Source organism: Ambystoma mexicanum, chromosome 4p (assembly GCF_040938575.1).
Source record: "Ambystoma mexicanum isolate Mex_15411 chromosome 4p, UKY_AmexF1_1, whole genome shotgun sequence".
Classification (NCBI taxonomy): Eukaryota; Metazoa; Chordata; class Amphibia; order Caudata; family Ambystomatidae; genus Ambystoma; species Ambystoma mexicanum.
In genome coordinates this window covers 1,201,166,893-1,201,192,495 of record NC_090927.1, presented here as the reverse complement: position 1 = coordinate 1,201,192,495, position 25,603 = coordinate 1,201,166,893, and the positions used below count along the sequence as shown (strand labels likewise).

Here is a 25,603-nt window from a genome sequence, read left to right as displayed (position 1 = left end):
AAATCATTCCAATGTGGCTATATACTATTTTTGCAACGTTGGTGAGGATTCATCCAACGGCATCAAAGTTATATGCAGCCAAAAAGTGCTCTATGAGTTGGCAACTTAACCATAACTACACGGCCGCTACCGTATAACACTATGTTTATTCCTGTGGCAGGTAGTTCTAAAAAGGTACCAGATCCCTCAGTCAGAACAGACTAAAGGATCCTTGAATTAGCTTTGAGGACTAGGTCCTTTTTATTTACCAGTACCAATAAGTGCCACGTCGCAGTTCCCATGCAGTGCCACGAGGAAGCCAGTATAGTGCTTTGCCTGCTAATGAGACTGCTGATCCATGCCATCCCACCTCTAGTCATTATATGCAGAGGACAGAGCAAAGGGCAGTCTTGATGTACAACTCAACAAGGTGGCCAAAAATCTGCTGATTTGTCTTGGCCAGTGTACATAAAAAAAAGTTACACATTTTACCTTCGGGTTTACATATTTTCTCTGGGCAGCCCCAAAGCTCACCCTCTGTTCAGCAGTGTTCAGTAATGCCCTCCATTCAGTGGGCTCCCGTTACAGCCTCTGTATCCTGTACAAACCAAGCACCCAACTGATCAGAACGACAGCAACACTTCTTCCCTTACCACAACACTCCATGTTGACAGGTCAACAGCCTTCAGGTCCCCGTTTCATCGCCATCTTCTACGGTGGTCTCAAGCACCTTGCCTGCACACCTTCCTGGTATACATTCAGTTAAGAAAGCGCCATGCCACAGCTGCAACAGCAGTTAGCCATGGCCATCTCGTGAAACACTGTATGCTAGCAAGCACGAACTAATGCAACAGATGTGATTCTTCTTTGGTTTCCTGGCTAATTGGGCAATCAGAGAGGGGGGGGGGCGGTCTCAGAAGTGGAAATTAAGCTCAAGTTCCAAAAGAGTTTAGCTGCCCGGAAGTGTAACCACCAATGACCACCACCTCCAACAGCATTATAGTTGAGACATAAGAGGTTTAGGGCTATACAAAAAGTAAACATTGAATAGAAAAAAATGCTAACCTCGGGCAGCTTTTGAAAATGTTTTGGTAAATGGGAGAGGATAATTTACTTTTAATACAAATGTGCCCAAATGAGCAATATATATCCTTTCCCTATCAGTCAATCTCTGTATGACACTCTTGAAAGAGCATCTATAAAGGATGCCATAACCTATTAGTGTGGCTCGCAACATAAATGGTCAATTTTGCATTTCATAGCCATCATGCCGATAAACAATACTACAGATATACTGTAACAGCCATGTACAAAGAAGCCAAGTATACCACAGAAGTGGGAATAAAATGCACACAAAAGAAAATCTACAGTGAAAAATAAGAGGATGCACAACACAAGAATGTGTTAAAATGTTATATTACTTTAAAACATTTCAAAGAGGACAGTTTAAACAGGTCAACAATGTGTGCAAAATGTTAGCATTAAATCCTCATCTGCAAAGAGGATTTATTACCATACCAAGACATACTTAACAGGAACTCAACTGGTCTTTTCCAGTTAAGAAAATGGCATTTGCCCATAGGACTCAAAAAGAAAAAGTTGGAATGAGAATACATGTTTCTTAGTACGAGAGAAAGTTAAGCTTCTTCAACTTTGTAGTCTTCCATGGGTAAATCGGTAAAAAGTATTCCATACTTCGTCAGACGAAATGTAAACTTTGCTTTTAGCAACTGTATTTCTTTCCAGTGTGTTCCGTGTCTTTCTTTGAAAACCTGTTCAAACTGAAAGAAAAAAAAAATATATATATATGTAACCATCGTTCAGGACCTTCAAGTAACATTGGCAATTAATCTACTCCAATCCAAATAAAAGCAGCATAAACATTTTGCAGTTTGCATATGGAATAACACTTTGCAATTCCCATTAAGTTAAGAGCTGTATCAAATAATGGTTCTCTGTTGTCTGTGAAAAATAAACACAGGACAGTGGTCTGAAGTTTTAATTACTGGCTTTTTAATTGCACTTCAAAGCCAGAGTTTAGAAAAATATCCACAAGCTTCCGAGGACAAATACAAGAACTACTTGGAAATCTCAGGGTGGCCGTAGTAGAAGCAGGATTCAATTTTGTAAGTATTCATCAATTTGAATGACATGCGGATAGATTCTACCAATCTCAGAGAATGGTGGAAACTAGAACCAGTGATACAAGGAAGACTAGCGTGAGTTAAAAGTGACAAACTATTCGACTAGTCTAGGCCAGGCCTAAGAAGGTCTTGCTGTCAGATGGCTTCCCAATCGCCGATTCTGCTCTACCTCCATAAAAAAGGATCGAAAGCCATGTACTACAACAACATCATGTGCACTGTTGCTGTGCATCCTACACCAGTCGCACAGTGAATGAGTAACCACTGGTAACCGATAGTGGTGCGAGAGGAATCACATTTTAAAGTGATTAGACACCCTGATGGGGAGGGATTTCCCACCCTATTTACTCATTCGTTACTCAGAGTGAGCATTTCAGCAGGCTCAGGCTCCAGAGTAGAGGCCAGAGCAGTTGGAGTGCTGCCAGACTGCCCTGGCTCTACTGAAACTGTCCAGGATATCCTGAAATCCTTCACATAGTGGGCACAGCTGTGGGTATGCATGTGGAGGGAACTAGAGTACCATGGAGCCAGCATAGGTGTCAAGTCTTAAATTGCCACAGTTATCTCACTCAAGTTACACAACTCGGCTCCCCGGTTAAAAAAATAATAGGTCGGGTTGATTCTTTATGGACTCATGTATTGGTCAACTCATTTGGCACATACAAAATTGATTTAGTGCCGAGTCTACTCAATCGAGTGATGCGTGCAACATATTTGGATGGAATATTGCCGTCAATTAGGGATGCGCGCCCCCTGACTGCAAAGTTGGTTAAAGATTTATTAAAAAATAAAGTTAAGAAAAAAATATAAAAATATCAAAGTTGTGGCCTACTTCCCATTAATATTCCCCGATCAACAAAAAAAGGTAAATGTTTGCCAGACCAAACAGTCAAAACCACTGGACAGATTTGGACCAGGTGTTTACCAACTTGGGTATGATGCGTTTACGGGAGGCCTTTTTGTGTTTTGGGTTTATTCCATGTACTACTTATAATTTTTTAAAAAAATTGAGAGAAGGGGGTACCCACTTCTCCAAAATAGATCTGGTAAATGGCAGAAACCTTCCAAATGAAACAGTCGGCATCTTTGTTTTTGCTTGATGCGAGAAATAGCTGTAGTTATTGGAAAATGAAAAAAAGCCATTTGCAGGACAAAAAACATGAAAATGCAATCAGTCTAGAGGTGGGGAGGGAAGGGGAGTTGGAGCGACTCTAGGGACTTTAACACAAGAGGGTTTCTATACCCTCGGCTATAGACAGAATAATCGACATTTGAAAGCAAAACAGCGTGTGTTGTGGGGCGAGAATGGTAGAGGGGAGGTGAGGAGGCTATCATGGGTGCGTGGGGAGCAGGCACAGAGGAGGGGGACATTTGGTGGGGGGCCAGGAAAGCATGTATTTTCCAGTAATTTTTCTGATATTCACAGCTACAATTTGACTTATAGCCGAGGGTATCTGTAGTTCTGTACCCACGGCTATAGAAAAATATAGATTCGTTTACATCCACAGCGACGTCAGGGTGAAAAATCATCCATGCAGTAACCAGGCCCGACCATGTTTAGCTTCAAAGTGAGGAAGGGGCATTGCCCCTCAGGCCATGTTGCCTAACAAACAAGTAGGACGGATTTCAAAGAGTCAGTTGCTCTCACTGCGCTTGCAAATCGTCTCTGGTGCACTGTGTAGTGCTAAAAAACACGTGCTAGACCATCTTGGTCGGTGCATGTGTTGGCTGCCGTGCAGATGAAGGGTATATCTAGTTTTAATTGGTCTTCTCTGTATTGGCAGGTGCAGGTTTAAAAACAAGAAAGAGCTTTCTTCAATGGGTTTCTCTCTGGAGATTGTTCACCTAAAAGATGAAAGGGACCCCTAGGTATGTGGTCTGGGGGTCCTTTATCGGAACGAGTTGGACCTGTGCAGCTGGTGCTGTGCACTAGGTCTAGTCGTTCTGTAGCCGACCGGTTTCTGTGGAGCACTGCGGGTGTGCCACATTCATCCGGGCTAGGTAGGGGGCAGCTACATGTGTGCCCACTGTGATTCGTCTACAGCAGCGTGGTCTGCAATACTTGTAGATCTCTCCCTGTAGGGATGACAGGAGGGAGGGGAGAGAGATAAAGCACGGATAAATATCCAATTCTACACCTCAACTGTAGCTAGTTACCAGAACACTGCATAGTACAAGTAATAAACAATGAACCAGAGGCTTACCCTCTCCGTGTGGTGTAAATGCTCTCTACGGGGGGGGGGGGGTTGAGGCAGCCCGGAACCTGGGGGCCAAACAACAGTAATTACTGTCATGTATCGATGCCAGCGTGCATCTTGAAAGCGACAATGCTCTTAATGCAATTATAACTATTGATAACCAAATTGTGTTAATAACACTGTTAAGGTGCACGCATAATGCGTTGCAGCTTAGTTCTAGAAAGTACATTTACAACATGGAAAAATCCCCTCAGGGGTGCAAGGGTCCGCGTGCCTGCCTCTCGACCCCACGTGTGGGGGAGTGGCTGGCTACGGGAGCACCCGGTGGGGCCGCTTACCTGGAGCAAGAGTCTCGGGTGGTCCTGCGGGCCGCGCGCGTTGTGTTGCTTCGCCGCCGCGCGCGCCATCCTACTGTTATTGTAACCATGGCGCCCTGGGTGGCGCGGTCACGTGCGCCTGACCCCAAAATGGCTGCCCCCATAAAGGAGGAGGCGGCCATCACAGGGCCAGGCGCCATGGTGTGAGGGGGGCCCCCCATATGTGTATGGGTGGAAGTCCACAACTTTGAATAATGTGTCGAAGCAAAACATGCCGGTTAGTGCGCTTGGTGCAGAAACGGGTGCGCACTGAGGGCTGAGTCCACCAGTGTTCCCCCCAACACCCTGTGTGCGCAGGGTGTACCAGCAAATGTCAGCAAGTGTACCAGTTGGAACAAAAGGTACTGCTAGTCCGGTATGGGGAGCAAAGGAATTCAAGCATTCTCCCCATCTTTCCACATACAATGGGTGGATTCATAGTTCTGTGGGACAACACATGGGCTCAATACGACTGGAGTTACAGCATGGCCAGCGTTTGCCAGCTGGTGGCTTCATTAAGTCCAGACACAGCTGGTGGCTTCATTAAGTCCAGCACGCGGACCCTCGCACCCCTGAGGGGATTTTTCCATGTTGTAAATGTACTTTCTAGAACTAAGCTGCAACGCGTTATGCGTGCACCTTAACAGTGTTATTAACACAATTTGGTTATCAATAGTTATAATTGCATTAAGAGCATTGTCGCTTTCAAGATGCACGCTGGCATCGATACATGACAGTAATTACTGTTGTTTGGCCCCCAGGATCCGGGCTGCCTCAACCCCCCCCCCCCCCCCCCGTGGAGAGCATTTACTCCACACGGAGAGGGTAAGCCTCTGGTTCATTGTTTATTACTTGTACTATGCAGTGTTCTGGTAACTAGCTACAGTTGAGGTGTAGAATTGGATATTTATCCGTGCTTTATCTCTCTCCCCTCCCTCCTGTCATCCCTACAGGGAGAGATCTACAAGTATTGCAGACCACGCTGCTGTAGACGAATCACAGTGGGCACACATGTAGCTGCCCCCTACCTAGCCCGGATGAATGTGGCACACCCGCAGTGCTCCACAGAAACCGGTCGGCTACAGAACGACTAGACCTAGTGCACAGCACCAGCTGCACAGGTCCAACTCGTTCCGATAAAGGACCCCCAGACCACATACCTAGGGGTCCCTTTCATCTTTTAGGTGAACAATCTCCAGAGAGAAACCCATTGAAGAAAGCTCTTTCTTGTTTTTAAACCTGCACCGGCCAATACAGAGAAGACCAATTAAAACTAGATATACCCTTCATCTGCACGGCAGCCAACACATGCACCGACCAAGATGGCCTAGCACGTGTTTTTTAGCACTACACAGTGCACCAGAGACGATTTGCAAGCGCAGTGAGAGCAACTGACTCTTTGAAATCCGTCCCAGTCGAAATAACTGTTTCTTTAGTGTGACTACGAGTTTGGGCAACACACAGTTCGATACCCCTGAAACAGTCCTCTTTGTTTTGCTTAGCCTAACAAACAAGTCCAACCACTTAGAACAACATGGCTGAGGTGGCCGGCCCCTTCCTTGGTGTTCAACTAAGCTGGGTCGTCCCGGTTACTTCATGGATGGCCGACAGTCCACTGTCAGGTGGGATGCAGTGCATTTTCCTAGTTACAAATATCTCTTAACACCAGGAAAACACACAGCATCCGCATTCTTTTTTTTTTTTTAAACCCTGCTTCCATCAGTCCTTGAAAGTTTTGTACTCGGAGACCATTTCTTTTGCCAAATTGCATTCTGCCATTAGTAGAACTGCATTCTAGTATTTGTAGTCTCCCAGTCAAGATGGGGGAATAATGCCACAATTGTATACATTTTTTCCTAACATAGTTCTATAAGGATTTATATATTTAAGTGACGCAATGGTGTGTGTATTTTTAAGTTATCTTTATAAAGCAGAGTATTGTTGAAAGCCAGACATGGGGGTGAGGAGGGGAAATGGTGAGAGAGCAAGTAAGTATTTGCCCGCAATGTGGCAAGAGTTTGCTTTGCTGGACACTTGTGCAGTTATTTTCCCCCCAGATTGTGGATGCTTTTCAGGGCACATGTAAAGGACACATGTGGGTGGACAGCGTAACTTTTTTCAGCGGGTGGACGCAACCCCTTGGGTTTTTTGGAGGTTGGCAAGCATAGTGAAGTATTTGGCTACCAGGATTTTACTCAGGTTATGTTCCCAGTGCAGACGCTTAACTACAAGACCACAAGCACTTGGAACGGATTAGGATTTTGTTTGCCAGGGAATATTTCACAACAGATTGCTGGGTTCAAAAGGGGACTATACTTTGCCAGCATATTTATCGTAACATTTCCTCTCATGTTATTTTTCAGGTGTTAATTTTTGTAAACAGTCCACTGCTACTTTGTCCTTTCACACTTTCTTCGAAGGGGAAAGGTCCATTGAAATACATTTGTATATTTACTGACGGTATATTCATGGGGGCCCGCTTTTGGTTTTCGCTATTGGGCAAAAGTATCCGGCATATGTTATTCTTGCAGCCGGTCATTTTTGTACCTTTTCCGTGCTGCTTAAATGCGGTTAGTTTGGGGTCGTGCAATGTATCACAATAGTCACCAAGAGACAGATCATAAAACAAGAGGCTTGTAGCACACTGCTTAACCAAAGAGTGTGATCCTCAGCAAATAATGTGATCTCCCTGCATATTGCCTAAAATTATTCTGAGTTCTCAAAGCCTGCAATTGTTTTGTACATAACAATACCACTGTCAAAACAGGTCAAAATCAGTTTGTGATTGATGAATGTCTTTGATTGATGGGTTGCACATGTTTTATAATATAGAGTGGCTGTGCCCACTGGCCACGACCGAAGGCCATGGCTAGTGGTCTAGTAGGGTTCTATAATATACAGTGGGCACAGCAGCAGGCCTGGGCTACTGGCCATGTGCAGGAAAAAAAGAATCTATAACAAACCCCATTAAATTCAAGGAAAAAAAAAAAAAAAAAAAAAACTTTAGTTGAAGGGATGTTGAGGTGAGAACTTAACACAACAAAACCCCTGAAATTCTGCTAAATCCACCTTAACTTCACGCCCCCTGTTACGGAGCCTATGACCACAATGGCATCACTGATGACCTCACCATGACATACGCATTATATGTAATTGTTTCACGTCCCCTCCCTGTTGCCCTGTGGCCGGTTTGACACCGAATGTACTCCCTGTATAAGTGCCTAACAAGCAAACAATAAATAAAATACATTTCAAAAAATATATATAGATCATATTTAAAGATTACTTTTACTTTGTACGGTATTTGTCTTTTAACATGCTCATCACTTACAAAAGACAAAGAAATATACATGTATTCAAGCAAATGTTGAATTTTAAATCTCAATTTCTTTACTATACATATTTTAGATTAATAATCACTTTGTTTTACGATCCCATGAATGGAAATCTTAAAATGTATCCCAATATATAGTTGTTTCTCATTTTAAAGCACTTCTAATGTCATTTAGAAAATGATGTGGACAAATATTTTAAAAAACAATTGAGGATTTACATATGTTCATTTTAAAACGTAGCAAACAAATAATTAGGTTTCAACGTTATGTCTTAACGTAGTAAGTAAATAATTAGGGTTCAACATTATGTCTTTTTATTTATTTCTACTCCTTTTTTGATAAACTAGTATATATGGATTATATTACAGTGAACAGGTCTTAAATATATTTGGCACATACAGGCACATTATAAGCAGGGCACATTATAAGCAGTGTACTATTTATAATTCTGATATCTTTTACCAAATTACCACAAAGGAAAGCTTCACAAGTAGTGATAGGATGTGTAGCTGTTTTTAACAATGTACTCATTCTTATGAACTATTCTAAAATGCTAAAATCACACGTGTAGAAACACAAGGGTGGTCTAAATATGGGCAAATACCTAGAGTGATCGTACGTCTGATGCCATTAGTTAAATAATCATTGATGTTGTGTAGGATTTTATTAGTGATGTCACCAGTGATATAACCAGTGAAGCCATCATTGTGGTCGTAGGCTGCGGAACAGGGGGCACCAAGTTAAGGTGGGTTTCGCTGAATTTTCAGGCGTTTTGTTGCATGAAGTGGTCACCTTAACGTCCCTGAAACTAACAATCTTTCCTTGAATATCTGTCATGAATGTTCTGCCTTCTGTTGGCATTTGTGTACGTAGTGTTTGTCCGTTGCCAGGGTGATTCAGGAGATCACCTTGTTTGGAACAATAATGCATTGAACTTGAATTATGTATAATAAGTGTGTTTTGGTGTATATTGATTATATAATTCTTCTGTGCAAGAAGACTTAGTAATATTACTTTTTGTAAAATGATGCTCTGTCAATTTTATTTAGTACTCACAATGGATTAAAACATTACACTATAAGAACACATCCAGTACTCTGAGCACTATGTTATTGTTGTACTTCTTCCAGTTCTGGCATTTCTGTCGGGGGCTAGTAGAAGAATATGTTCCCTTAGGTAAAATAACCATTTTCATTCCTTGAACACTAAAATAAACGCTCATATTTAATAATCTAGGGTTGGCCAATGGCCATGCTGCTAGCAAAGTGATCACTGGGCATAGCAGCAGGCAATCTGCCTGGGGAACTGTCAAACAGTTTTCCAAGGGTTCAGTACAAGATGCACTTACTAGGAAGCAGCTACTCATCTAGGCTCATATTGGATATTCAAGGGTGCGTTACCACCATTTTAGAAGTCCTTATCATTACAAGTTAATGTATTAAACGAGAAGCATACATTCTCATTAAAAAAAAAGTTCATACACAAAATGATCTTGGAAAAAAAAATGATTTGCAAAACCTTTGGGCAGAGTTCGGATTTGGCCCTCCAAAAAAAATGCTTGGCGGGTGTGCTCCGTTTGCTTTGCAAACCTTCGCTGGTGAATGAAGGCAGGTTTTACATTTAAACCATAACATCCCACGAACTAATGTGTTTTAATGTATATTTGTTTATCCACGTGGGCATCCAGATCTTTATTTTCATTTTTTTTAATCAACTTTATTTAATAATTACACAAAACATAATACAACCGAGTAACAACAGAATGGGAACAAGCAAGAGATTACTCCATATACATCAGTGCAACAAAATGCAAATTACTACTAAAGTAACAGCTATTCAAAACGAAATCCAAAAACATCCCCACCCTCCTATCTCATGGCAAGACGTGACAACACAAAACACACAAAAAAAAAAAAAAACAAACAAAAAGGACAAAACATACACCCCTACCACTCCCCAACCTCAAAATCCACAAAATAAACCAAAGCCTACACCTCATCCAAATAAATCCCTGAATGACCCCCATCTTTCCTCGTACTCAGTTTCCCGATGTTGTCCAACTGCCTGAGTCTTCTCATACCAAGAGAGCGTCCGCATATCCGACACCCAGTTCTCGCAATGTGGCTTCTTCCTGGATTTCCACACCTTCATTATTTGTTTTATGGCCATCAACAATGCTCTATCAATCCATTCCGAACAATTCCACATCTCCACACTTCGACTATCAGTTGAAAGGAAAATCACTGACAGAAAAGAACGAGGCAGTGTCATACTAGTTACCATATTAATGCAATCCAAAACTTCTCTCCAAATGTCCAGCACTCTACTACACTCCCAGAGCATATGTAGATAGGTCCCTCTCGAGCCCCCACACCCCCAGCACAGAGCTACATCAGCCAAGCCTCTCTCCTTCATTTTCACTGGTGTCCAATAAATACGGCCTAAAAGACGTTGGTGAATATACCTCAGATTTAAATCAACCTTGGCCCTCACCGAAGCCCTCCAGCTATTATCCCACAAGCCATCAGAAAGAACAGTTTCCAATTCAGACACCGGCTTCATTCGCAACTGACCCCAGGAACTCCTCATACAGTCCTGCAAAGGCATCAACCTAACATATGTAGAAACTGTCCTAGGAGACGTAGCAAAAATCTCACAAATCTGAGGTCTACCACTCAAAGGTCCGCTTAACATTTGCAATCTTTCCATCAGCAACCGCTCCAAAAGCCCATATCTACCCGCCTCTCTATTATGCAGACTATAACGATTAGCTAATTCTTCAAACGGGACCATCCTCCACCCTCTCCATACATCCCCCATTTTCAGAATGCCCCTGTTAGCCCAGCCCCTCCAATTAAGCATTTTATTATTAATTTCTAAACCAGGATTCAGCCAAATAGAGGCCGAATCATACAAATACAAGGATTGCCCACACCCCAGAATCCAATTAACCAACACTGACTTAGAAATCACTAGAGTCTCCAATTTTGTACCAGAATTTACCAACCTCCCATACGAATATAAACAGTCCAGGGAAAAGGAATGCAGCATTTCCTTTTCCATTAAAAGCCAATATGGGTCTGATCCCCGCCCTTCCGCAAAGTAATAAGAAACCGTCTTCAATAAAAATCCCCTACAATAATTCTCCAATACCGGATAACCAAAGCCCCCATCTTTAACTCTACGCACCAAAATAAATAGTGGAATTTTTGGCCTATTACCTTTTCCCCATAGGAAGTGCATAAAAAATCCTATCAATGCTCCGGAGCACTCTTTTAGTAAATTTATGGGGAAGTGATTGAATAAAATAAAGGGTAGATATACTAGTTTATGAATATTTAAAAAGTTCCACATTTTCATATCTGGCTTTTTTGCCGCCAATCAAAGTCAATTAATACTCTAGAAAGGTTCATGCAATGTTTTGCAACTATTAAACTTTTTCCTTATACAAAAGGAAAAAAAGAATCAAGAAAACAGATAGGCATGCTGTGTGGGGTAATTAAAAAGTGTGAGAGAGCGGGCACCACTGTACCTTCAAGATGAAATGTTCTAACTTCCTTTGGAGAAAAGTACCAAAAATACCAGGATGCTCTAAAGCCGATGTACCACTAATCCATAGGTTTCATGAGTGACACCTTGAGCAAGTACTGCTTTTTCCCATTGCATGCTGGGACTTTTAGTTTAATTTCCGCCCCCATTGTAAGAATGGGCCTAAAAAGGTTCCAACATGCAAGCTTAAAAGCCAGTAGATGCTGTGACAAATCCAGGGACTTTGTCCCTTCTCCCAAAGGACTAGGAAGGTGAGCCAATGAAGAAATATACTCCCTAGGGGACAGGGCAACAAGAATCTCACTGAGGGACTTAAGGGACAAGGCATCCCCAGAGATGCTTCGATACTTTTACTATGCAGACTCATAAAGGTTGTTAACATATGGCAGATGAACCAGGTCATAATGTGTAGGCCAATTAAATGCGACTGGCTTGGTTTCAAACTGTTTTATTGATGTTCTGTGACAGATGGGATCTTTACTCACGTTCCAGGAAGGAACTGAAAAGACTCCAGGCCTCAAGCAGAAACAGGGAGAGCCAATCCATCGCTGGAGGATATCAGTCGGTGTCTGAGCACCAGTGGGGCCAACACCAAAATCCTATCTGCAAACAGGAGGAACTGTGGACGCAGACCATACAGCAAGGACATCGGTTCACCATCAGCTGCAAAATACACCACCTGTGACACACGCCACTGCAGGAAAACAGGTACACAGCCGGAGAGAGAAAGCAGGAAGAGGGCGTAAATGTACCGAAGAAGACTGCGAGGGGCGGACGGCAAGAAAAGCATACGAGGGTCTGAAACCTAAAATAACCCATGAGCGGTCGACATTCTGAACATCCCGAGAATGGGGACACACAGAAACTGAAGCCCATGATGCGGCTTAATTGAAAATACCAAACAGTGGAGTAACACAGAACAATGGAGTCCACAAGGGGCTGACATTTAGAGTATACACGAAGGAGGGTGGGTGGAGGAGAGGACATATGCTAGGTATCTCAAGGTGGTAGAGAACAGCATGCCTACAAGAGCCTGGTGTTGAGAGTACCTTCTAGAGGTAAGAAAAAACACTGAGAACCACTATGCCTAAAGTGCCTGAAAGCTCAAGTTAAGCCAGGGGAGATGGCCATAGTCACCCAGTTTACCAGAATGAACCAGAGATTTAATACAAGAGTCAAGGCGAGCGACACATTGAATACCAACCAATTCCAAGTAGAAAAGAACTCCCTGAACTATTGAGACAGTTTATCTGTGGGTCCCATGTAACCATTGTCAGGAGGAACAAAAGACTCGAAAAGGACCGAACTATGGACATTACTAGGTGAGGGGCTAAGAGAACGAGAACAACCAGGGACAGAACTGGATGAGGGGTCAGAAAACAGCAACCCAAAGCCCAACTATAGTGAGCCCAACTTACTTATGGCAGTTATATTGTTTAGTTCCAATGGTAGGGCGAGCACAGGATAGAATTTGATTTTGGAGAGAGGGCAGAATGGATGCTAGACATCCTGACAAGCACCTGTTATTTTCTTTGGAGTTAGGGAACGTTCATTGTAGATATAAGGCCAGTTGAGGTCTAGTTTTCTTTAATAAACACCCTTGAACCATGTCAGACAATACAGTCTCAACCATGACATGGCAGCTATGCTAACAAATAACGAGAAAGAAAGATCCTCCCCATTCTAGAACTGGCAGCAGCCTGAGAGCCTACCTCCCGCCACCCTCAGATATCCTGAAAGTGTACATATAGCTAAACGAATGGCGGATTCAGTGGAAATGGGTAGAGCCCTCCCAGAGAATGGAAAGAGAAGGATTAGGAAGATGAAGGAGACAAAGTAGCTGATAAATCTGTTGAGCAACCACCTTGTAAGAGGGTCTAGGAAGAAACAAAACCAGAGAGGTCAGCCTTGGTGCTCCCTCTGGTCACACACTAGAGAGTTAATCTGATGAGGACTGTGTTGGATATCATGGGCAATGTAGTTTTATCAATTGGCAAAATCAAACAAACTGTCAGACATGAAACAGGACCACAATATAGTGAAGAAACATACTGAAAAACTAGGAGAGAATGTCTGAACCTGAACATAAAATCTCAGTTTAGGGAAAAAGAAGCTGCCTTAACCATATAATTGGAAACAGCAAATAAACATGCATTGGCAAAGCCAACAGTTTTGGCTTGTGTACAAGTATTAGGCATTTGCCAGGCATTGCTATTAGATGCCCAGGTACTCATACCATTTGGCACCTCCTACCATCAATGGCAAGTTAATACCACTATGGCTGTGCCTGACAAGTGCCTTTCCCCTGCCTACACAAAAGCCCAAACTGTCGGCATCAACAATGCTTGTTGGCCAAGTCACTGAATTGTTATTTGAAACCTACTGGTGGCCAGCTCATCGCTTCCTAATAGAGTTGGAACATTGTGAACCACAAGACCTTAGAGTATCAAACTTCACTATACTATATCAAACATGGTTTGCCTGGCAAGCATGATCACTTCTGGCAAAGCAACTGAGTACGTGTCAGGGTTTACTCTAAAGTCGCTGGTGTTTCACAGTCCATTTGGAATAGGTGGAGTTACTTTTTGGGTCAGAACTCGTGCATTCTCATTTTCCTGTTTGGGCCTTGTGGACAATAGCCCAAGCCAAGATGCAGGGCTCAGTCCAGGAGATGATTGGCCGAGTTATTCTCAAGGTCAGTTGGAAACAGCAGAAATCTGGACAATAAAAGGCAGTTGAAGATGAGGTCAGGATCCAGGAACCTCTCAAGCTATGGCCAGTATTTGGAGTGTGTATAGTCAGAGAAAGCTTTGTATTAAAATACGAGGCTGCCATTGAGGAAGCCGTTGAAGTAAAGCTTTCTCTTAGAATAATAAACGTTTCTTATCTATACCCACAACGGAACGCAGCTCCACATTTCATAAACTGTAACTGGTCATTAAAATACAATGAATCGACTGAGGAAGGCCTTAATGCATATATGCCAACATTCAGACGCTCTTGGGATGGAGCTTTCCAAAGGGAAATCGGGAGACGTTCATTTCCCCATAGGAATGCATTGGGGCTACAAGTATTTTAGGTGGGAGACCATGATAAATAGCAATACTTTTCGTCAAAAATTGGGAGTCTCCCGCCTAGTCGGGAGGTTTGGCATGTGTGTTAATGACACGCTCTATTGGGATAATTACAAGTTCCAGCTTTGTTTCTTAAGGCTCCCTATAGATTCTGTCCTAGTGGTGAAGAAAATCCTGTTGTCCAGATGTTGTCCAGCGGGTGAAGATATGAAACTTCACAGTCCCTGCTGCTGCATCTATGAGTTTATGACCCACCCTTGTGCAGCATAACCATCCTCCCGATTGATGGGCTTTAACACAGCACATAGGCTTTCCACCATTAGGTTCTACACTTTATGTGGGTCAAAATATTGTATTCAACAAAGAGTGCAAACAGTAATTTGAACAAATCCTTGTCGTATCCAGGCACACATTCCTTACATAAATCAAGAAATGCAACCTTTCAAATACAATTTTCCATCAAAGAGGCACAAATAGAAGAACCACAAAGAGCAATAAATAAGGAAAGTCGGTGGGTACAAGGTGCGTCTGTGACAGACTGCAACATCGACAAGACTGAGCACACTGATACAACAAGCATTAACAATGCCAACAGTTTTGTGCAGGCATGGGAAAGGCACTTCCCAGAAACAGTCTTATTGGTATTAACTGGCCATCGATAGTTGCAGGTGCAAAATGCTGCGAGTACCTGGGCATCTAAGCAGTGCCCTGCAAATGGCCAATATTACACACAGGCCAAAACTATCGACTTTGCCAATGCTTGTTTTTAACAGGACTTCAATGAAAGCAACACATAGTGCTTATAAATCGAGTGACTAAATGCAGACCTGGCTACGACATTTTAATTGCACCAGTTACGTGTTTACAGCACCCATTAAGTCATTAAGCCTTTACGAGACTGCTTTGAAACTGGACTGGCAGGAACTTAAGCACAAAGTTTGATGGTAAGGCTTGAATAAAGCTAACTCTAAGAGTTCCCATGAGGAGGAGTTTTGGGCAGAGAGGGGAAGAAACTGGGTGGGAATGGCAATAGGGATTAGAATGGCCATGTAAAGTCAATGGGTGGGTAAAAAGCCAAACAACTTCTACAAGCTGTGTGTCACTCCTCGTATACCGACACTTAAAGGGTTCATGTCCAAGAGGCTGGTACCTTCAAAGTAAGTACTGGGACAAGGAAGAGGCTCATGGAATTTTATGTGCCTGAGAAGTATGTTTTTTTCTTTTGTATAGCGCTCCAGACCCGTGGGTAGATGTGCGCATAAAGAGTTCAGTTACAGGAATGAGGTATGCATTATACATGGTGCAACAATTAGAAATTACAGTAATTTACATTATTTACAAAACTTCAGCAGGTTCATAGGAGATTCAGAGGTGCTCGCTACTCTTTGTTCAGTAGCCAGCGAACAACCTGTTTCCTAAAGATTGGGAAGGACTCAATGGTTTTGATATTGAGGGGTAGGGAGTTCCAGAGAAGTGAGGCAAGCACTGTGAAACTGGAGCCGCCTGCTCTATTTAATGTGAATCTAGGCACTACCAAGCATAAGGAGTTGATGACCTGGTGATTCTGGGAGCGTATTTCATAGTGAATTTGCTGGCGAGATATGGTGGGGCTAGGTTGTTTAAGGCCTTGTAGGTGAGGCAGATGGTTTTGAGTCAATTTTTTGTAGTATTGAGAGCCATTTGCATGCTTTCCTAGTTGTGGAAATGTGCTCTTGTCTTGGGATGTTGAGTGCTACGGTAATGCGTTATTCTGGAGAACTTGGAGTTTGTTAATTATTGATTGGTTGGCACCTAGGTATAGGCTGTTACAATAGTCCAGTGTGGACTGTATGAGTGCTCTGGCAAGTGTGAGACAGCTATGGGGCAAGAGGAAAGGTCTGCAGGCTATCAGTTTGCCAGTGTAGGCGGTGGCTGATGCGGTCATATTAGTTTGTTTGGTGAGGTTGGTGTTGGCATCAAAGTAAAAGCCTAGGGTTTTCACACGATTAACAATGGGGATGGTGTTACCGTCGATAATAATGTTTTTGTAGTGAGGACTGAGTTTGAACAGGTTGCTGGGAGAGCTGACTAGGAGAAGCTCTGTCTTCTCGTCATTTAGACAGAGGCCGTTAGTGGCCATCCATGCCTGAATGATGGAGAAGATTTCATTGATTCGGGTGGTCTGTGTTGTAGTTGCCTGAGATAGTGAGGAGTATCTGGGTGTCGTCTGCATAGTTAGTGTAGGTGACACCCAGAGGGTCCAGTTTGTCAAATAGTGGCTTTGTAAATATGTTGTACAAAGTCGGGGAGACACAAGAGCCTTGTGGGACTCCGCATGTGATGGGGATGGGGTCTGCTGCTGATGTGGTGAAGAAGACTCATGGTTCTGTTCGTTAGGAAGGATTGTATCCAGGAGGTGGCGAAGTGGGAGAAATGTGCTGCGCTAGATGGGTGGCTGCAAAGGATTTCATGATCGACTAAATCAAAGGCTGCCGAGAGGTCTAGTAGTAGTAGGATAGCGGCCTTGCCTTTGTCTTTAATTTCATCAATCTGGCTTTTGAGGTCCACAAGGGCAGTGTCTGTACCATGTAGAGGTCTGAAGCCAGATTGACGTATACCTAGGATTTGGTTGGATTCTAGATGCTCCTGGATTTGGAGGTAAGCGACTTTGTCCAATATTTTTAGCAGGAATGGGACAGTTGTGATGGGTCTATAGTTAGTGGGTATGGCTGGGTCGAGTGATTGTTTTTTTAGCAGGGGGAGAACCCAGGATTGTTTTAGGTTGCTATGTGTACACCTAACGTTGACTTCCTTAAATAAAGCACGCCGGGCCGCGTTACAAGTATGCTGGTCCGGACATAGCATTGCCGTCATTTCCGTACCAGCACCCTTTTTCGGACTGGTGTAGTCTGAGTCGCGATGCCATAACCTGCCATGCCCTACAACACCATTGCCGGTATCAGCATTGACACGCAGCAGCCGTGCAAGTGATACCGGCATGGCATAAGGAAGTTCACATTAAGTGGTGCATGGACACGCAACCACCAGCATGTACATGCCGGTAATAACGGGTACAATGATGCAGGAAACACCAGCATCGCAGACCAGGGGTTATTCTGGTGTGTAGAAGCCTGACACAGGTGGAGCCAATGGCCTGTGCCACAGCACAAGGAACACACCCACATACCACACCCCTGCCTAATCCACAATGCTACCATTAGCACTAGCAGTACTGGAGCTGGAGGACATGTCTGCACAGCTACTCATCGAGGAGGCAGTGGACGCAGCAGTGGCACATGAGGAGAAGGAGGGCCATCATGGCCCAGCAGATACCCAAAGTGCAGGTGGTTGTATCCCACAGGCAGCCAACAATCCCCTCGCCTAAGATCCACCCCATTCAATCTCACCCCAGCTCAGATCCACACCCTGTACCGACAAGGACACCATCGTCACTATAGTGGACCCGGTACATGATGATCTGGTGAGCCTAACAAATATTGGGACAGCCACCCCTTGCTGAAGGTAGTGTCTGTGCTACACTTCCTTGCCACAGGCACTTAGCACACATTGGGTCCGCTGCATGGAATCTCCTAACCCCGTTTCTCCCGTGTGCTCTCCCAGGTGTAGATGCACTCCTGTCCCACATACGCGACCACATCAGCTTACTACTGACTGCGGAGGAGGTGAATGCAACAAAAATAGCATTCCATGCACTTGCAGGCATGCCTAATGTAATAGGTGCGGTCGACTGTACACATGTGGAGCTGGTTGTCGGCATGCTGTGGAGGTGGTGTACCGCAACAGGAAGCTGTACCATTCCCACAACGTACAGATGGGATGTGATACCTGCAAAATAATCACACATTGCTGTGCAAGATTCCCTGGCTCGACACATGACTCCATGGTGCTGTGGAACTCCATGCTTTCCCGCTACATGGCACGACACGCTGCACATTATACCTGGCTGCTGGGTGAGTTCTCACCACAAGGCCATGCAGAGGGTTGAATTGGGGGTGGGAGGGGGGGGGAAGTAAACAACATAGGCAACCTGGCTGCTGGGTGAGTCTAACCACAAGGCCATGAGGAGTGCTGTCGGCTCCAGACCCTTGTGGTAGTGGCGCAGGTTCATCCTGCTGGCTGGGGGCCGGGGCAACAGCTTCATCATCCTGCTGGCTGGTGTTGTTGCACACTTGGTATGGTGGCGGATGTGGTTGCCTCTTCCCAGTCATTGTCAGATGTTGTGCATGTGGGGGACAGTGAGGCAGGGTATCAGTGATGGGTGTGGCTCCATCAGACAGACATCAATGCCAGTACTTTCAGAATCATGTGCATTACATAGACATGGTGGAGGGCATGGCATGGCGCATACATGCATGTGTGGGGTGATGCAATGTGGGTGCATGTTTGGTGTGTGTGTGTGTGTGTGTGTAGTGTCAGCTGACTGGGGTAGTGGCGTTTACTGGTTTGGGTGTTATGGCCATGCCACACGAGCTGTTTGACGTGTTTCATTGTGAAACGGATGTGTTTCACTTGCGACAACTGCCTATGGCTGTTGGTGATTCAGCGTGATGGCACATGGTGGGTGTGACATGTGTGATTGAAGTGTGCATCTTGTCATGACGTGGCTTTGGGCATGTGGTAGCATGACGGCGACGGCAGCAGTTGGGTATGGTCTGGGTGATGTGTCTGTGTGCATGCAGATGCTACTTGTGTGGCCGATACAGGGGACATGCGGGATGTGTCAGTGCGGTTTGTTTTCGGGTTGCAGGCAAGTACATTGTGCATGTGTGCAACGGGGTGGATGGAATGGCAGCAGGGATAAGGTGCCACAAACTTGACCTAGCCATTTGCATTGGGGCTACAAGGTGTGTGATGTGACTTTGGGCTTACGGGGGCTCGCCGGCAACATTGGATGCCACATCTCCCGCAGTTTGATAGGGGATGGTAGTCCCCCTCCTGTGGCCATGCACTGGTTGCGCTGTGTGGCAAGGAGGTTGCGGACACGGAGATGTAGGTCATCCCACCTCTTCTTGCAGTCTTGCACAGTCCGGGGTGTTGTCCCCACCGCCGAAACTTTACGGGCAACCTCCTCCCATATTGCCCTCTTACGGATTTGCGTTTGGCACCGCAGATCGGTGCAAAACACTTCATCCGAGTGCTCAACCAGGGTGTCGCCAAGCATGTTGAGTTCAGGTTCACTGAACCTTGGCTTGTTGCGACGGACAGCAGGTTGCCTAGCAGACATGTCTCTGGGTGTTGATAGCTGCTCAGTTTTTCACTCACACTCCTGTGCACCGAGGACTGCAATGGAATGTATTTTTTGCAATGGCCGCCGGTACATTTCCTGTTCGGGTGATTATGGTATTTCCAGTAAAGGTAATACCGCTAACAGTGTTCTCAGAGCCAGAGTCAGCGAGGATGCACCCTGCAACACCCCCACACTCCTCCCCACAGCACGAGCAGAGTGCCCTCGTGGCAAGGGATGGAGCAATGCAGGCGACACAGTGCGGCATTATTGTAATTGTTCATTTGTACAGCGCTTATACACAAGTGAAGTGCTTTAAAGTGCTTTAAGGCGGGAAGGGAATACAGTAGTCATTCTTAGGCCTTGAAGTTTCCGAATGATCTAACAAAACAGTAACGAGCATACTAGGCCTCACGGCATTTCTCCTAGTGCAAGTGCATGAAGTGTAACGGGCATAACCAGATTAGGGAGGGGCGACAAAGGGGGGGACAAGACAGACTTACTAGGGCTAGTAAATTAAGGTCATGCAAGTGTGCAGACAGGGAGTGGGGGGAGGAGAAACAAGTGCGCCCAGTCCAGCAGTGCCGAGCGGTTCCCCCCCTCACATGGAACGTATGCTGAAAGTGTAGTAGGGTTTACCCCTCTCATGGAACGAATGCTGAAAGTGCAGTAGTGCTGAGCATAGTGCAGAGGCCCACCGGCAAGTGCAAAGAATGGCGGGGGAGCCTGGGACCTGTGAGGCTCTGGAGGCGAGCTAGGCTACCAGTCAATAAAGCTGAAAAGAGGGGAAGAGATGGAAGAGTGAAGCTGGAGGGAAAGAGAGGAGGTTAGCAAGGGAAGAGAAGGAGGAAGGTCTTAGGAGTTTCTGAAACTTAAAGAGCTCCGGCAGGGAGGCTGTTCCAGAGTATGCTGTGCAGAAACCTGGACGCCGTATCAGTCTCGAACTGGCCTGCAGGGCAATAGGGCAATGCCTGAACCAAAAATGCTAAATGCTGGTGTGGCCCATTTTTTTGGGTCAAAGTGCTGTTGAGTTACTTCACTATGCGGCTAGAAGTTTTCGATCAGTGTTGCTTAATAAATATCTTTAAAATGCACAATTTGCTTCATATTTTATCAAAAAAACTCCACCTTGGGTACTATGCAAACAGTCCGCCACAAAGGAATGAATTGGCATTTGAAACTATGGGCCATTTTTTCCATTGGTGCCCGAGACACTTTTATGCCCCAGTCCGACACTGCACAACAGGCGGACATGTTGTGCTTTTCAACCCTTACAACATCTGCAGGTAACACGCCCTCAATTCAGAACAGGAGTGGGATACTGCTTTGGTGCATGGGTGTAGGAGGCACGCATTATGTTGCCTCCCTTTTACAACAACCTGGGTTCACAAACCCCTACGTCAGGGGATAAGTAAGATGTGCTGCTCAAATGTGCCCCCTCTTCTCTCCTGCATGTCCTTTGGTCTCACGTCTTTGTTCAGAAAGTGTGCACGAGTACTCTACCGATGTATTCCTCTTCTGTGCAGCTCAATACAGAAGCCCTGCTGGATTATTGGTCATGGAGTAGGATTAATACAGCCTTCCCTTCAAAGCCCCACTGCCACAAGTTTGTTACAGTAGGTTAGCTGCTTCTAGTGCAGTACTTGGTGTAATCCCCTAGTGTAACGAAGTCTGCCATGCCAGATGATACTCTTAGAAAATGGAACCGTTCCTATTTTATCAACCTCATGGCCATGGGGGCTGACCGTTTTCAATGCTGTGAGGCCTCATGAAAATTTGGAATAAAATAAAAATGTTACCTACTCAAATGCAGATCACTGCAGCAAGCGTATTAATCCTTGCCACAGCAATATTACCATTCTAGCTATCTTATAAACTGTGTTTATCATGCATTTGTTGAGAAGGGGATGCAGGCAGTATGTAAAAACAGATTAATTGGCACGCATATTAACTCCGTTCAAGGGTGCCCCAGTGATTGGTGGTGGGTCCAGAGGTGGGGATTATACTTATAACATGCGTTTATCCCTTCCATGATGATTTCCAGGATGCCACATTGGGTGCTAGAATGATAAGTGTTTGTCTTCATCTCTTTCTACTTGTCTCTCACAATCTTTGACAAAACACCCTATGTAAATTAAATTTTCTCCTGCCACTTCAATAATACATCTTGACCATTAACCTCATATAATTTCAAGGTCTTTGATAGTCCCTGAAAATATGAAAGGCTCAGTCTAGAGTTGATCCTCAGATTTCTGTGGTGGGACTCAACCCAGGGAGCAACCTTACTTGCTCAACACTGACTTTTTTTTAGAAAGAGTAAAGCACTGGTTACTAAGATGTGAAATTGTCTCTGGTAAAGAACTACTAGTGCTGCAAGTGCAATAAGTAAGCAAGGGGTGGTTTTAATGAATCACAAAACATCATTTGTGGGCGGGTCCTGAGAAGTAAACCTTTAAAAAACCTGTGGGCCACGTATAGGAATGGCCCAATACCTGAGGCCAAATATTCGATCTATTTATACAAACTATATCTGGCATAAAAGGAGGAACACTTAATAAACAAACATTGGAAAAGCCAAACTATTTGCTAAAGTGAACTCTTTCTGCCATGCAGGCCACCTCTCAGGTCCAAGGCAGACCAAGGAGGAAGCCTGCATGGCTATAGTCGGCCATAATAAAAAGACAGCCGTTTCCAAACAAAAAACGGCAATCGTACCGTGAGCAACCAGACGCTTAAGATTTGAAGACAAAAAGGTAAAGATCTTTATTATACATACCGTATAGCTCGGGCTATCTATAAAAATACAGCTACCCACTATCTATAAGAATGCTCAGAAAACCATGGGATTGTGAAGTAAACCATATTTTATATATTTACATAGGAGGCTTAAGCCATATTGAGGTCACCTCCGATTGATCCTAAGACAGGATTAATGGAATTTGACCGTGCAAAACACACAGCAGTATATTTGTAAGTAAAATGAGCAATATTGTAAAACTGTGTAGTAGTTTCAAAGTACAATTAGTAAACTTGACCGCCTGGTTTATCTCAGTTTCTAGGACTATCAGAAACAGTAAAATTGCATCTCCTTATGAACCATCAGATGATAAGACAGGGAAACACCTGTTAAGGAGCAGATATGTAAATTTGTGGAGAAGAGAAACATTTAAATGTTGAGGTGCGAATTTCCAGATTTGTGGAGAAAAGCAAAACATACAAACTTCAGAGACAATTACTATAAAAAGGAGCAAGCGTCAATTGATGAAATATCATCAACCATATCATATTGAATTAATACAATTCAATAGGAGATACATATATATTCAATGAAAAAAACATAGTTAAGGGGACGTTATGGTAAAGTTGCACTAATAAAACCCTATGAAGTTCAATGAAAAAACATTGTTACACAGATGTTATGGTTATAGGTAAAACCGAAAAACCTCAGAAATTCACCAGTTATGGTAAGCTAAGCAACCATAACTCACACCACCACCGTGCACTGCTAAGACTAACACCCAGAACAAAGAGTACATCACAAATGTCATTGATGACATCATATGTGAAATTAATGTTGTTGAAGTCCCTACCTACAAAGGGTTGTTTTTATTATGCAGGTAACAAGAGGTCAGGGGTGATTGTGTAATGTTAAACATGTAATAACTAACTAATAATTCAAGACTTACTACACACTTGTGCTAGTACAAATAATACATATGAAGACCCGCAATGCATATAAATCAGAGGCACATACAGGGAAACTAAAGTAAGGAAGAAAGAAACAGAATCATCAGAAAATGTTAATAGCATTAAAGTTTATCTTCCTGTATACAAATGAATTGTGTGTTTGAGGCCTGCTATTGCCCCATGCATGTGCACCATGAGCTGAGACCAAACCCCAAGGAAAGTACTTTAAGAACATACAACAAGGTTAACGTTTTGATAAACAGCACCTTTTGAATTTTAATATTCTGAGGGTCAGTGAATAAAACCACCTGGCCTAGATTTTTCAGTGAACCATAATAAGTGAGCCAGATATGTGAGGTCATCAATGACATTTGTGATGTCATCTTTGATGTCCTGGGTGTTGGTGGTGGTGCGAGTTATGTAGGCTTTAGGCACGACAGAAATGTTTTCCCATTATGTCTATGGGAAAAAAAGAAATGTTTGGAACCCCCCTATAATTTCCCCTCCCCCCCCCCTTGACCAAACCTCACCAAACTGCAATCCAGAGTGGGCCATATACTTAACTTTTTTTTTTTTCAAAGTTTGGTGAGGATTCGTACAGGGGGAGCAAAGTTATAAGCCACCCAAAAAGTGCTCTTCCTATGGGCTTAGCAGCTTATATATTACATGGCCTGCGGTAGCGGCCAATATATACATATACATATATATCACACACACACTGAAGTAAATTCAAATGGAGCAAGAAATATTCAAAAATTGTGGTTAAAGCACTGAATTTTGAGGAGTGAAGCAACTAATGGAGAAGCAAGTACTACAAATAGGAGTTAATATATATGAAATTGAGGAGAAATGATCCTCCATTACACTATATTGAATAAACCACATTAAAGTGGAGGCGCAACAAAATCGGATTCTAGAGTTTTTTCTTTTTGCTATAGTCGGCCATGGTTCGCAATCGCCAACCATGATCGTCAAGACTTGACCACGATTGTTGATGGCAACCGATTGAAAATGGATGTAAAGGCAGTAAAGCAGGTGGCCGGTAACCTCTCAAGAGCTATTGAAAAATACAACTTAAGTAGCACAAAGATTGCAATGGACTATACCAACTCCTTATCACTAACAGAAAAACAAAGACTCCAATTAGGGGGAACCTACACCATCATACATTTGACCACAAGTTGGTATCAAAACGAAAGTAAATGTGACAAGTTCTCAAACGCCTAAAGATCAGCAGCACCGGGCTGATGCCAAACGAATAAAGTCATATTTCAGAGCGTGGTGTATAAACCATAGAAGTGTACTATTGCAAAAAGACGTCAAAAGTATGTTAAAATCAACTGTCTGGGAAGACCACGGCAGAGACATGGTCCTTAGTCAGATCACTAAATCAGACCCAGCAATCTTTCCAAGTTATCGGGGTGGCAGGCAGCCTGGATTGCTTTTTTTTGGTTCTTTATTTAAAGATCTTTCCATCAAGGAATACTCACCAGCTAAGACGTCCGTCACCTGGCACGACATATGATCACTTCGACTTGATTTACATGATTAAACGCTTGAGTTCCTCTAGAGCGCCTGGACCGGATGGGATATGTAACCACATGTTAAACCACATGTTAAAGGGAAATCCGGAGCAGTGGGCCCACCTGCTCGATGTGGTGCTACAAAGTGTCCCAAATACAAAAGCAATTCCGGCCTCGTGGAAGACAGCCCATGTAATTTCTATATTTAAAAATGGCGTGCGTTCTGACTCCTATAACTACAGACCAATAGCACTCGTTGATGTGAGGAGAACATTATATGCAGCTTCTGTTAAAAAGACACTATGGCTGCACTGAAAGGGTATAAATGACAGGTTTCAGGCAGGCCTTGTAAATGGGTTGGGGACAGCTCCCCCAGAATTACTAATTTCAATGCTTAAAGCTACGATCCTGAATTCGACCAACAAACTACATTTGGCGTTTGTAGACTTTACAAAGGCTTTTGATAGTTTAAACCGAAACCGGCTTTGGGAAAAGCTGGCTGTAAATAAATTGCCTGGTGGACTTATTCGAACA

At 43.8% G+C, this 25,603-nt stretch overlaps 1 protein-coding gene across 1 annotated transcript in view; it reads right to left on the bottom strand.

Annotated features, from left to right (window-relative positions):
- Positions 1-1,379: 1,379 nt before the first annotated feature.
- The window catches only part of MTLN (mitoregulin), an 83,041-nt gene continuing 58,817 nt past the window's right edge, over positions 1,380-25,603 (bottom strand). Inside the window, exon 2 of the mRNA XM_069606851.1 lies at positions 1,380-1,760. The gene's annotated coding sequence lies outside the window, so the exon portion shown is untranslated. The remainder of the gene's footprint in view (positions 1,761-25,603) is intronic.